This window comes from Talpa europaea, assembly GCF_964194135.1.
Source record: "Talpa europaea genome assembly, chromosome: 13".
NCBI lineage: Eukaryota > Metazoa > Chordata > Mammalia > Eulipotyphla > Talpidae > Talpa > Talpa europaea.
Genome location: NC_140080.1, coordinates 74,442,249 through 74,458,211, shown reverse-complemented (window position 1 = coordinate 74,458,211; position 15,963 = coordinate 74,442,249).

Genomic DNA, 15,963 nt, shown 5'->3' with positions numbered 1-15,963 from the left:
CATTTATATTATTTCTCTAATCTCTGTGTAGTTCCTTTCATCTGTTTTCACCATCTAAGCTTGTATATCTATTCATTACTTGTGACATAAGTGGTATTTCAAAGTATAATTCCTTGGGAACCAGAGAATGTGTGCATCATGTGGATTTTTTTTTTCCACATTGTAAATATATCTTTTGCCTTACCCAGTATTAAATATAGGATAGGTGCTGCATAAATCCATTTATTTTATTCTTTTTTTTATTCTCCCTCTTGAATCCCCATCATTTTTATTAAACTGTCTCACCTATATTCCCTACCTTCGGTGTTTGTTCATATCATATATTTTTAATAATTATGACCAGGAAATTTTTAAATAATGTGAACTGGTCAAAATTGCTCGAGTCACTTGATAATTACATATATTTCCTCTATTCCTTTGCTTTTGTCTTCTTGACTTTTTCATTTTGTGTGATATGTAAGTCTCTTAAAGTATATGACCATTCTGTAAATGAGTATTACCTGTTTGTGCATATTATACTTAACAAGACATTTGGTGACAAGGACTAAGGATCACATTTGAGGAATTACACATATTGAATATGATAGTAAGAGTAAACAGTGAAGAAATTTACAGTCAGCATTGGACAGGGACAACAGCAATGGCCTTGAATTCAAGTCCTTTTCTATCCTGATATCCTCTAAGGCTTCTATTAGCTTCTGAATTCAGTAATCCACCTTGCCTTCTCTTTGTCATCTCTATTTCCTCACTAGAACATTGACTCACACTATCTGTCTTAATTGTTTTCTTTGTTTAATTCTATCTTCCCTTACAATTTGAGGGAAAAAAACAAAACAAAACAAAACTACCATGCAAATCCACATTGGAGACATAAAAGAGAAAATAACTTGAGGAATGAGGACAAGTAAAGAGAATTAAATCTGAAGAAGAGTAAAGTTAATTTTCATTCCCCTATCCTGAATCCCTGAAAGGGATTGTTTTACCTAGAGAATTGTTTTCTGATATCAGGCACTTACCTCAAGCCATTCACATCTCTATTACAATGTTCCCTGACTGGTTAATTGTTACTTGTCATTGAGCCAAAACAAGGAGAAGCAAACTAATCTGGGAAGAGGCAGACTAATGCTGCCAGTAGAGACTTTAAACAAAACAAAGAGAAAAATCCAAACATCTAGGCATTAAATCTAAAACAGCATTTTTCAAGATACACCAGAGCTGTGCCCAATTTTATCTATTTATCACTTAATATTCCCATTTGTGTATTTTGCCCTTTTTACCTGTTAGCTACATATATATTTTATTCCAAAAGAGTGTTCTGAATCTAAATTCTCCCACCCTCAGAAAGAAAATGATAATTGAAATAACATAATAAATGCATCATCTTTTCCATTTCTCCATCTTAAATTTTTTTCTCGCATTCCAGACATTATGGAACCAAATTACATTTTTGCATATTATATCAAAACAAGTGCAATCACAATAACCATTTATTTCTCAGCATTTTCATTTCTTTTTTAATGAACTTTCCCTGAGGACATTCTCACAATTGAGTATTTATTTATTATAAGCAACAAAAGAAATCTTGATTGTTCCAGCTGTGACAGAGAAACTTACTTTGATAAGCATACAGTAGATGAGGCAAGTAATAATAATAATGATAAACATTTTGATATTCTGGAATCTAAAGAAACACAAAGAAATGAAGAGACACTGGGTAAAGATGCTCTTTTCCATCTTTCTATAGAATGTCTTATTTTTCTTTTCTAAGATCAAATGAAGTTTCTCATTTAAAATGTCAAGACTCATTACAAATTCCTTTGAAAGAATGAAACCTTTATTTGCAAAAATATCATAACAAGAGATTGGAAAAACAAAGTTTACTGCCTGTTTAGTAGAAGTAACACTTGTAGCAAATGAATCATTTTTTTTCATAGACCCATTTAATTCATTAAACTCTTGATCCACTTTTGCATAGAAATTTAGCATTCTGCCTTTCATTCACTGACTTACTCATTATTATGAATTTCATGTTTTTAAGGGTCAAAGAATTGTCATTTAAGACTTTCAAAATGAATTCAATGATTTCACTTTATATTTACAATTCTGGTTAATGCTTTGGGATTCATTAGTACTAAATGGGAACTATTCATGTATTAATTTGACTGGTTTCCAAAAAGTTAAACAATGGCCAATGCATATGATAAATATTACTAACTATAAGAATGGAAGGAAAGTAATTCTTTTCAACTGCTTTTTCTACATCTGCCTTTTGCTATATCCTTTGAAATCTTGGAGATACATATAACATAAAAATGAACTATTCTTCCCTTTTGGTAATATGTACATGTGTGTGTGTGTAGATATATGTAGAAAAGTCAAGATGGCATCTGAAAGTCACTTATCTTTATGAAAATATATGATAAATTTTTGCATTGCCCTTAATGACTTTCCTCATTTCTAATTCTTCTTACTTAGTTGAAACCCCAATTTGCTTTTTTAACAAGAACAAGGCTCTATAAAAGCCTTCATAAATGTTCTTTAGATAAAAGAGTAATTAACCAACTGCCTAAATTACTAAGTATACAAAGTACAGAAAAGCATTCACAGTTCTGTTCTTCTTTGAAGGTAAGTAGAGTAACTAGATTACAGTAAATATAACAGAGGTACAATTCATATTTTAAAGCAAAGTTTCATTTTGTGGCATTTAATGTAATGGAGACTTTGTTGTATGAAATAATTTAAATTTGCAAGCATTCAAATCTCCCTTATTTTATAATATAAGAACCATTATTAAAGTTATTTACATGTCAATTAAAGAACTGATTGTGGAAGACAAAATCATGACATACTTCCTATACAAACTCAGGAGGGAAAAATATTTTTTAAACTTACCTGAAGAGGGACCATCAGGCCTCCCTGGTGGCATAGAGTTTACGTCTCAGCGCTATCATGATATCACCAATGGGGTCTGAGTTCGATCCCCGGCCAGGGAGCTAACCCATATAGCACAGCAGATCTCTCCTATCTCGCCTGCTGCTCCCCTCAGCAGTGTGTTTCAGTAGATCTGCCTGTTCTGCTCCCCACTATGTCTCTGGTGAATCCTCTCATTCCCCCACACCTCTGGTCTCCACCCAGTTCTTGTATGCATAAATAAATAAAAATAAATCTTAAAAAAAGAGGGAACATCAAAGAAAAAATGTGAAGCTACATCACAATAAACAATTTTCATATTAATCCACAAAGAAGGTATGCAAGCAAGTTTCCAACTAGGAAGAATATTTGCAACACTAAACTGACCACATATAACTATCAAATAAATGAAAAACAGTTAGAAGACACCACAAAATCAATAGACAGTGACAAGTTTTGAACAGGCACTCGACAGAAGCAACTTAAATGTCCAATAAACGTAAAAATATATTCTAACTAATTAATAAGGGAAAATGTCAATTTAAATCCACCAGAATGTCTGAAAGGAAGAAATCTGACCAAATCAAGTATTTGCAAGGATGTGAATTGATGGATTCACTCATGGACATCTAGATGTTTCTCTGGATATGGCCTTCACTATTATACCCCAAGAAAGGTGAAGGGATATTAGGGGTAAGAATATTTTTGGTAATGGCAAAGACTGAAAACAATCTTTGTGAAGATCAACTGCAGGATTAAACACTTTTAGAGTCATCAGCATAAGGTGAATTTAAAAAACACAATATTGGACAAAAAAGCATGTTCTGGGAGAATATCCATGGTGTAAATAAAATGATGTCAAGTTCAAAAGGAGGTCAAATGAAACATATATCATTTTGTGATACAAACAAAGACAAAACTACTAAAGAAAATGATATACTTATCAACCAAAAAAAAAAAATAATAAACCTAGAAGGCTCATTCTTGGGGAAGGAGTAAGGCATGATCATAGAAGGAATAGCAACTAAGTATTGATGATGCTCTATTTTTAATAGACAAACACATTGCCAGATTATTATCTTTTAAAAGATATACATATATATTTTACCCTTCTTTTTCTTAAAAAAAGATTTATTTATGCATACAAGAGCTGGGGTGTAGGCCAGAGGTACGGGCGGTGAGAGGATTCACCAGAGACAGAGTGGAAAGCCAAACAGGCAGATCTACTGAAACACACTACTGAGGGGAGCAGCAGATGAGACAATAGAGGTCTGCTGCACCATATGAGTTAGCTCCCTGGCCAGGGATCAAACTCATGCTTGCAGTGTCTGTCGATAGCTCCATAGTATTGAGACTTAACCTTTTGTGCCACCAGGAAAGTCCTTTTTACTCTTCTTTAAACATGATAATTAATGAAAACAAAAATAAAAGAGAAGTATTAGGTGAAATAAATAGGAAGCCACTACCTATGTTATTTTAGGACACACATCACAAAGACCATGATGTAATGATCCCTAATAGCCATGACTTGTCTTAGCAAGAAATGGTTAGGATATCCTCAAAAAATATAATCTAATACAGTATCCACTGTAGCCATTGTCATGCCACCCAGATCCCCTTTGAATTTCAGAATTATAGCTTAAAATTCCTTGTGAGACTGTGGATCTCTTTCTACCTTTCTTTGTTCATCTATAAATTGAGGGGGATTTATTAGATAATATTCTCCCTTGCAGCTCTCAAAACTCATAATTCTGTTCCCAGAGGTGTGGTATTTACTCAGATGCCTTCTGCAATGGGGAGCCATAGGTACCCATTTTGCTATTGCAATGCCTGAAAATAAGAAAAGAAACACCCGGACACCAGTATTATTTTTAATTCTACAATCTTGTTTCTGCTTTGTCCTCTGACTCTGGCAAAAGGAAAGCAGATATGACTAACTAGGACACAATAGCACTTTAATACAAACTGTGAATGAATGGTCAGTTATTGGTATGGCTGATATACACTCATTCTAGGTGGAGGGGGGATTGACTAAATGACCTTTTGAGGATGATTCCAAGTCTATGACTCAATAATAATACTTATCAACCTGTTCTAGTTGTCAGCTTCTAAAATGGGAGTGGGGGCGGGCAGTCTATTATTAGCCACAGGCTTCTGATTAATCTTTTAAGCTAAGGGAGCTTGTGTTTCAGCCAAGATGTGAAGCTGTCTCCTGAGGTGAAGCCATTAACATGCCAGGAATGAGAGAAGGTTATCATTAAGGAGGCATTAGACCCTTATGACCATAGTGAAGTCAAGAATGCCTGGCTGGCCAGGCAAAGCTGGTTAAGAGCTAACACAAGGTCACTGTAAGCATTGCCAAGCCATATGCTAGAATTGAAGAGAGTTACACAACAACTCTTTTTCACTCTCTAGGGAATGTTAGTTTGCAAAAGAATGAGAGGCTAGTTCTAGGACAAGCATATGAACTAAGTGCATTTCAAAATTGTGTGTGCACATATATGTAGCCACATGCTTGTGTACATGGGTGTGTTCTGGTCTGTATCTATAAAAACAAAAGACAAGCTTTGGTTTTAAAAAAATAAAAAAGGAAATCATACATTTGCTCAAAAAAATTTTGCCCCTTCTCAAATAACACTTTTGTGTATGCAAAGGGATTAGAGAGAACTTTATAAATGTGTACCTGGTTTGGGTATCTTAAACAGCCATCACAGGCTCATCCTTCATCAATCTTATGGAATAATTTATTATTTAGAGGTAAAGAATCCAATGTCAATTAATCATTCAAGGCAAACTAAAAAGGGAGTTTAGTGAATTAGTTTAGAAAGATCAATGGATCAATTAAATGCGGTTTACTTTAGCTCTCTTGCTTCTTTCCTCTTGATCAACCAAGAATGTTACATCTATTGATATAAGAAGGGTGAGTGGCCTGGTGATAATAATCAAGATAAACATTTGAAAATCTTGAGTACTAATGAGTTCCGTGACTTATTTACATGTGGCTTTGGTCAAGAGTCTATTTTAGTTTCCTTCCATGTAAAATGGGAATGGTAATAATCTCCTCTCTAAGTGCCATGAGGAGTGTGTGTGAAATCTAGAGTTTTAGAATCTAGAATGGAGTGTGTATGTCACTGTTGATGTTGTTCTGTTTGTGGTTAGTATTATTTTTGCTAACATGAGGCCAGATGCCACATTTAATTATTTGTTGTGTTATGTTTCACATCTTGTAAAATTTGATATATGGTGAACAAGTAACAAGTGCTGAATTTAACGAGTTAGTATATATTCACATATTTATATATTACACAACTATTAATATATTTTATTACACAAAATATTGTTGGAAATAAACATGCTCTACACACATGTGATTTTCAGATTTGCACCCATATAGCTTAAACATCTTTTTTTTTTTTTTTTTTTTGGTCTGGGTCATTTTTATTGTAACCTAACACACAACTTTTTTTTTTTAAATAATAAATTTTATTTTTATATTCTCCATACAATTGCAACCCCCCCATTCTGACCCCAATCCCTCACCTCCCGCCCCCCCCCACCCCACAGAAAGTGTCTCTGGTTCATAGTTTTTTGTTGATTTTGATTTTCACTTTCTTATAGTTATTCATTTTCCTGGTCCCTTATTTAAGTTTTCTAGATTCCTGCTATGAGTGAGACCATTCAGTATTTTTCTTTTTCTTTTTGGCTTATTTCACTGAGCATGATCCCTTCCAGCGCCATCCATGTTGCTGCAAATTGCCTGTGTTTCTCTTTTTTGAATGCTGAGTAATATTCCATGGTATATATGTACCACATCTTCTTGATCCAGTCATCTATTTTTGGGCATTTGGGCTGTTTCCAAAGCTTAGCTATTGTAAACAGTGCTGCTATAAACATAGGGGTGCAAGTGTTCTTTGGAATTGATGTTTCTGTGTCCTTTGGGTAAATACCTAGGAGTGGAATTGCTGGATCATATGGAAGCTCTATGTTTAGTAGGTCCAAAAATCTCCACACAGCTCTCCATAGTGGTTGGACCAGTTTGCACTCCCACCAACAGTGCAGAATAGTTCCTTTTTTCTCCACAACCTTGCCAACATTTGTTGTTGGTAGTTTTTTTAATATGTGCCATTCTCACTGGTGTAAGATGGTATCTCATGGTAGTTTTGATTTGCATTTCCCTGATTGCAAGTGATGTTGAACATTTTTTCATATGCCTGTTGGCCATATCTTTTTACTTATTTATCATATAATTATTATCTTTATTTCAGGCTCTAATCCATTCATCTTTCTATTCACTCACCCCACCAACCAAAAAAACAGATCTGGGAATGAATGAACTTGAGTTTACATTCTCACTCAAGCATGTACCCTCTCTAAATGTCTCTTTACTCATCTCTAACAAGAATAGTAGAAAATGACAGAGGCATGAGTGTTGGAAGTTTGAAATGACATCAACTACTTAACAGGGACAAAGATCCTGATTCATAATCGGTAATCAAAGTAATCTGGTCAGGATCCTTCAGCACAGCTTTTATTTGGTGCCAATGCCTGTTGAACTCTCTACCACTGACTTGTGATACAAAGAACAAGTCAGAGTCCCCAGATCCAGGAAACTATGCCTAGGAGCCTATGGTGGATTGCCATAAAACAATAAGTCCGAGGAAGCATCCAGTACTTCACCCTGGGAGAGAGATTGAACTGTTTTGTGAAACACTCCAACTGGAGTGTGTTCTTAATCACAGTAAGTTTAGCCATAAGATCTTACTTTACCAATTCTGTTTACCATGCAAGGGCAGAGAGTACCATTCCCCTGATACACCAGTACTTCAAGATGGCATCGCCAATCGCAGGTCATTCCTTCAGTGACGTGTTCCATAGGGATTACTTCTCCAAACATATACAACCCAGATGCATTTAAAGTCTATCCAACATCCACTCATCTCTTTGTCCCTCAAGAAAATTTAAATGACCTTGGTCTTTCTCTCTGCCCCACACTGGCAATAACTTCTTCTGACTCTTCATAAGACTTGGGTTCAGTTGGAGCACTGTTGAAAGGAAAATTGAAAAAAGGTAGAAAAGACACAGAAGTAGGACATTGGAGCTATCACCACCGGCTTGACTGCCCTCTGTTCCTTTTTCCATGAACCAAACTGTGAAACTATAGAGAGTTTCTCCAACAGTTTTAGTCTAGATTTATTGACCACTCCATCTTTGCCCCTCTGAAGAAAAAATCACCATTTCTGCAAGGACTTCGACAGAAAAACAAGATGGAATAGAAAGACAAAGAGTTTAAAAACTACTTTGACATGCAAGGTTGTTGCATTCAGAAAACAAACTTTGGCTAGTGTGTGGAAGAGTAGCATTTATCATTTTGCTCTTTTTATTTCTAATATTTACTCACGTTACCCTCAGTACAAACATATATTTAAAATTTACAAGTGTATGCACTAAAATTTATTAGTAGTATACATTAATAAATATTAAGAATGAAGATAAATTGCAAGCATTCTTATGCATTCTGATTCATGTACCTTAAAATATAAACATATATATGTATATATAAAAATGTTATAGCTTGCATGAATCAAGATGACCCAGTACTTGCCAATTCATCTTATTATTTAATATTCATTAATACATACTTCATTCCTATAAATGCTGGGAGCTAACTGATTGTTGTATCTTCAGAGGGCACTGAAGTTGTTCCATAACCAGAAAGCAAAGAGTGTGACATTTATTCATTGGACTCTGAAATGGATCTGTAGCATTAGGGAATGAAATAAGGCCATGGTGCCCAGAGGTATAAAAAAACAAAAACTTTGCAACAAACATAGTGGCTTGGGATGACTGTATTAACTTGGTTTTATCACCATTGTTCTGCCATCAAGGTTAGGTATACCCTACTTTAAACCCTTATCCCCATTCCAGTGTTGTCTTCTTATTCTGGGCAGAAACCACACAATCTTTTGCCTGTTTTCTCTAAAAAGATATCGATCTGATAAATGTATTCACCTTTATTGAATATGATCTTTGTTTCAGTATAATTTACATTCTATTAAAGACAGTGGGGAGAGGGCAACACTTAACACAGATAAATATAAGGTTAATCATGGGACTTCAAGCACAGAGGAGAGAAGATGTTTTCTGGCTGGAAAGCCAGGAAAACTATCTGCTCACACTAAATAGACAGAGGCCATCCTGGAGGAAGAGTCAACCTCAGTATCATTTCTGCTATTCTGGTTTGTATGCGGGTATGAGACTGATGCCATAACAAATAGCCATAAGAAAAATCTCTGCTGTCTCCAGTAGATGTAGAGATAAAGTTAGATGAGAACTGTTAAGATGCTCAGGATGGGAAAACCATCATTCTGCCTTTAGGCTGATAAATAGAGTAACACTCAGTGAAGGTGTCTGCATGTTGGGCAGAGTTAATAAATCAGATCAAGTTATAGCCCATGGACTTACTGAGAGGCCATATTACCTCACTCTTATTCTTATGTTTTTGTTCTCTGGCCCTGATTTATACATTTCTGAAGTTACACATTAAGATGGCATCACTATTTCACTTACTTTTAAATGTATACTTCAGATACAGAATAATAAGCATTTAAAAATAATATCTGATCTAACCCTTACACTTTAAAATATAGAAATCCTCAAGTAAAACAATAAATCTGGCGACAATGCTGCAGCTGATGGTAATAATGATGAAATATAATATGTATACAGCATTTACAATGAGTCAGGGAGTGTGATAAGAATTTGATGTTAATTATCTGTGTTAATCTATAAAGCCCCTCTATGGAGTCAGTAGTATGGATGTCCATTTTGCAATCTAGTTAATATCATGATTATGATAATGACCCCCATATTTTTATTTATAGGTGAACATTTCTGAACATGCTTCCATTATCATTATCTCTTTAGATTTTTACCATGTCATAAAACTGGCAAATTAGGTGAAAGAATGCCCCTTAGTTTCAGAAGCATAATCCCTCATTCATTTACTCAAGGACTCTAGATGATTGTCTCTATTCAATTTCCATTTCTCCAGCAAATTCCATACATTGTTAGCCCCACAAATGAGAAATAGCATGAGAGAATAGTAAGAAAATTTGCATTTGAACAGATTATATAATTTCAGCTCTGTATCTTATCAGTTCTGTGATTAATTCAGCATCTACATATACACAAAGATTCCTGCTTTTCCACATCTTGGAAGTATTGTCCATACTATGTAAAAGTATTTTGTAACTATAATGCATATGTATGTGTTGTGAGGTAAAGACGAGTCTAGGAATCTCCTTGTTCTGTAGGAGATGGGTAGTTGTACCTGGTCACAACATAGAGAGAAGGTAAACAGTACAAAAATGACAACTGCTTAGTAGTGGTGATGTTGTCATGCAAGAATTCCAAAACGTATGTCTCAGGAGACAGCCAGCTCTTACTTGTTTGATACTCTGAGTATCATCTGCACTATGCAACTAATACATGAAATCCCAATGCTGCTTCATTTTCCTGTAAAAGCAAATTATGTAAGTGATCTTAATCACGTGGAGTATGAGTGTGTATAGCTATTATATTTCCACCAATAAGTCAACAAGATTCCTGTGACTAAAAATATTAAAACTGGCATCTTCTATGACATGTAAGCATATGTTTTACCTACATACCTACCCAATATCACCTTATGTGTCTTCCCATTTCTTATTACTAAGTTCTTTTAAAGTATGATCCATCAAGGTAATAACTGAATTAAGTGCATTCTGTCTAGCCCAGCATAACACTCTATTACATTGTCCATAACTTACAGAGTAAAAAAGGAATTCTAATTGTAGTACTACAACAAAAATAGACATACAATCCTAAGAATTAACTGCAAGTCACTGACAAAATTGGAACTCAAATGCCTGATTTTCAAGAATAGAGGCGGCTTATAAAGTGTGCAGTTTTTAAGTTGGGATGTATAGAAGGAATCAAAAAGTAAGGACTATGTACTGTCCCCATCCTAATGTCCTATTGATTCAATTTTGATATAATATAAACTAATTTACAATCACATGTGTGAACTAGTAGAAAAAGCATGGTTAAAAGCTAAAGGACAATGAGCTTATTAGATGGTAGAAGAAAGCAATAACATTTGTAATATTCACCAACTAAAGAAAACACTTTACTCTCCTCCTTCTAGGTGAACATTTCTGATCATGCTTCCATTGTCAATATCTCTTTAGATCTTCACCACATAGCGAGGTCTCTATAAAACTGGCATTAGGAGCAAGAGAGGGATTTGTTCTTTGAGCTCCCAGAGACTCAAAAAGTGCTAGCAAAACTGAAGGGCAGGACTCAGGATGCAATTTAAAGTCTCCGTGATTAACAATTTCTACCTTTATTGACTTTTGGAAAAATAATCATGACTTTCTCTCCAAGGGAAGTTGTTTCTGTTTATGTACTACTTCTTTTTTTTTCTTTTTTTTTTTAAAGATTTATTTATTCATTTACACAAGAACCGGGTGCAGGCCAGATGCGTGGGAGGGTGAGAGGATTCACCAGAGACACAGCGGAGAACAGAACAGGCACACTGAGTGAAATACACTGCTGAGGGGAGCAGCAGGCGAGACAGGAGAGGTCTGCCGCACGATGTGGGACCCTCGCCAGCAAGCTGGGATCAAACCGGTGTTGCAGAGGCTGCGGACAGCTTCATAGTGCAGCTCTCAACCGCCTGTGCCACCAGGGGAGGCCCTGTTTATGTACTACTTCTGTCTCATTAGACTGAGACACTTCACACATGTTCCTGAATCTTATGCATAACTCAGGAATGTAAGAGGTTGGGGAGATTAAAACATGTGGCTTCACTCTTAACACATTTTTTTGGGTAGTGAAATCAGAACTATTATATTTCTTTATATCACAAAGCACACTAACATAAGAAAATGGGTTTAAATAGCTTTGTCTTAATGTTCAACAACTTTGCTCTATTTACTTGTATAGTATACATGTAAAGCCTTCCAACACTTTGCCTGTAAAGGCAGTTTTTAGTTGTATATTTCAAAACTCAAGCACTTCTCTTTCTCCCTTATCTTAACCTCTGCTAAAACAATAAACTAAACTCAGGAACCCGCCTTGGCACATAACGTTTTATTTGGTGTTCTTGAAGGTCACACACATTCTGTGCTCTCCTTAACCGATTAGACAGATCATATGCACAATTAATCTCCCCTAATCCCTCCCCTCAGTTAGACCATAGGAGAAAATGCACATCCAACAAGGATAATGCTTTTGTACATCCGAGGCTTCTTTCATCTGAGGATCTCAAAGTCCTTGTTACACATGTCAAAAGCTCCCTATCACTCTTTCGAAATGGGTATTACAAGATTAATTTGCAGAAGGGCAAAGACAGGCACAGAAATGTTAAGAGACTTTCCAAAGAGCATCTAGTAGCTTAGACAGAAATAACACTTCAAGTTTGGGGTTCCTGTGCCCAGGGGTATAAAGGACATTTCAATATACAGGATGCTTATCTTTTAGGAAATGAGGTCTCACCAAACAGAAAATGGATTTCTTTATGTTATCATAGGTCATGAGGTTGTATAAAAGACCTCAGACTTCATGCCTTGCTTTTCTTTTTCTTTTAGTCTCACGGGTTTAGGTGGGAAAGAGGCGAAACTGCTTTCCTTTCTCTAAGGTACGTGTATGTGAGTGAGATGAGTTACAAGCACATGTGCTCAGACTTTTGCTTTTATTCAGAGAACTGAAAGGTCTTATGGAGAAGCTGGGAAATCACAATGTGAGCAACAGAAGTTTTTCTTTGTTTTAGTTGTTTCATGAAAGACTATGAGGCCTACCAGATTAAGCCCAAATAGAATAAGAACCTAATCTCATTGAAAGCAGCACAGGTATCAACACAGATACTTTGTGACTTTTGAAGTCACAACTGGAATGCAGAATTCATTTCCATCAAAACCATGTGCAAAAGGAAGTTAGATTCTTAGACAAACTCTATAAACTTACTACATTAATAATGCAGTTCATCACTGATCCACATTTTTAAACTGTTTTAGTGATCACTGTTTGGTCGAATAGAACATTTTGATATTGAACTATTAAAAAGTGTTATCGTTTATCAAAGATCTACAGTCAAGGGGATTCTAATTCAAGAATAGGAATGAGCAGTCTCTTCTCTTCACATCCCACAGAGACTGCTTGTGGGAGGAGAGGAAACACCATACTCATTTCTGCACTAGTTATTGCAACACTGGTGCAGGAAGGTCAAGTTCTAGAGAGTATTTTCCTATGGGAATCCAGTGATATTGCTGAAAGGGAATATTCTCTAGATCTCAAAAGGTCAGGGTGTGGGACAAGTTGGCCTAGGCTATACTGGATCTTAGCACCTAAACTCAAGCCTTTATTTGGGCAGGAGGTAGTTTCATGTCCATACTTCTTTTCTCCATCCACACATGCATTAAAAAATAAATAATATTAGCATCTCGCCACCATGTTTCTCTGAACACTGCTTTTCTAGTGGGTAGTGCTCAGCAGCCACTTATATCTCCTGTTTTTACATTCTGCTCAATTTGTTTGGCAAAAGATAGCCTGCCCTCAACTCTAGTTGGAATATGGGGCCTCTGGTACCATTCTTAGTCTCTCCAACTGACTTCAGACTGTAATTGAATTCTCCATTTAAACTGCTAGATAGCCTCCACCAGACTGAACCATCTGGAATGAGCATAAGCTGAAGTACACCTTAGCAGGGTACACCTTTTGAGCACCAGGCCCTAGGCTGCCTAACTGCTCTCCAGAATAGCAGCTAGCTGAGCCAGTTCCTTCTCTCTTTGGCCTCATATTAGAAAACAAAACATCTCAGATGCTGGCCAGGGGATGTGCATTACATGTCTATGGCATTTGCTCTCCTGGGATTAGCCTATGACAGTTCCCTCCCACAGAAGTGTGGGGGAAGCAGGCCAAAATAATACACATAAGCAATCATATAAACTTGTAATAATTAATGATGTTCATAATAAAAAATGAGGAAAAATTAAGGATATTTGGAGAACATATCACTAAAAAACTGAGCTGAAATATCTTTTGAATTGAAGGCATAATAGAAATGTGTCAGCTGATAAACCAGGAGTTAATGTCTTCACCATTTTCATGTTTTTTCTGACATCATTGTTCTTTATAAAGACGATATATGGGTTATTCAATGTCAAATCCTAAAATTGTGCAAACACCCTTCTCCCCTACCCTTGATAAAGATTTGACCAGTCATATTTTGTTTGACAGGGAAGCACCCGAACTAGAACTGAAGATGACAATATAAGAATCAGAGCACTTGTTAAGAAAATGGAGTTTATTAATTCACTCTCCTTCATGGCAGTTTAAAAAAATATATTACTTTGATTGTTTTCAGATTATCATAACCTAATGCAAAACATATCACAATCATTACCTGAGTTTCAACTATATGTATATCATCCATCAGCTCATCCATCCCCTGTCTAAAAGTCTTATCACCATAAATTACATTTGAAAACCTAAAGTAGATGTTATTCATCCCTATTATTATTGAACAACAGGGGATGCACATGTTTTTTAAATCAAAATACTCACTCTGTATTCACTAATGCCTTTCAATATCTTATGGGATATTCAATTGGCAAATTAGTAATGAAGTTTTTCTGAAAGAAATGATGCCCTTAAAAAAATAATTTCAACACAAACCATTTTGCAGAGGATAAGCATCTCAATAATGGTATGATGATCCCTGCACAGCGGGGGGAGAAGCACTGCCTTTCAATCTATTCATTTTGACTCCTATGTGTGTTTGGAAATACAGCCTTATTATTCTACCCACTGAATGTTTCAAAATGCAGCTTTGCATATCTTTCAGGTTACTTGTAAGTCTTCTCCAAGGTCATTCCTCATCTCTTATCCTTTCTTACTTTTCTTACTCACTAGTAAGATCCATATGCTACTAAGGCCCAGCAACAACACTTCATCTGACATCATCACTGGCATTGTCACCATGAACAGAAGCAACGCCTATGCAATTCCGCTTCAGTACAGAACACGAAAATAAATGCTATAAGGGGCTTCGACTTTGTTAGGAAGTTTATAACACCTAAGTTCTCTTGAGGATTGAAGCTCTACTTATATACTTGGACAAACATTGACATATGACCTTCAAATTTGTTACTTCTATTAAACTTATCAAATTGTTTTTAAAGACTTTATTTCCTCTAGAAGTTTCCCTGTTTATCACACTGTTTACTATCAATGTTAACTCTGAAGTGTTTCAGCTAATTTTGGTATTTTTTAGGGCATTTCTTCAAATGTTAAATGTGCTTTCTATTTACAGTTTCTATGTGACCTGCTCCATTTGTGACATTAATACATATCTGATTGCATACCAAAAAGACAACAGAGTGTGCTCTGTGCTCTAGAGTAACTAGTGTCGCTATTCTGCTGAAGTATACGGTTTCCATCAACTCACCATGTACCAACTAAAATCTCCATAATGCCACTATGTAAAATTAAATGTGTGAAACCCGTAACATTTAATCTATGAAAGTTTGCATCATCTATTAATTAAATCATATTTTATAGAATATGTCTTGTGATGGAGAAAATATTTTTTTCCTCTCTAATTTCTCTAAATTCCTTGGCATGCAATAATCCAGAATACAGAACATTTATAATACACACAATCCTTAGGATAAGAATTACTGATTTTAGAAGAAATGTGATATTATAAACTGCTTTTTGAGTTGATTTTTAAAATGAATTTCATAGTTATTGCCATTTTAACTACTACATAGCTACACTATTAAATAATGCATAATCATTTCAGAAAGAAGTAAAACAAAACATAGATGAGGAAAATCATTTTAAATAAAAATTACATCAAATCCTACTGCCAAACCAATATTTCTTAAATAAAAATTGTGAAGAATAGAAAATGGCCTGTTATTTCCTAGTGTATACAGTGGTGGTGATAATGACAGTGATCCATTATTAATAGCTTATTGCAATGAGACCCTTTTATCAAAACTTCACAAG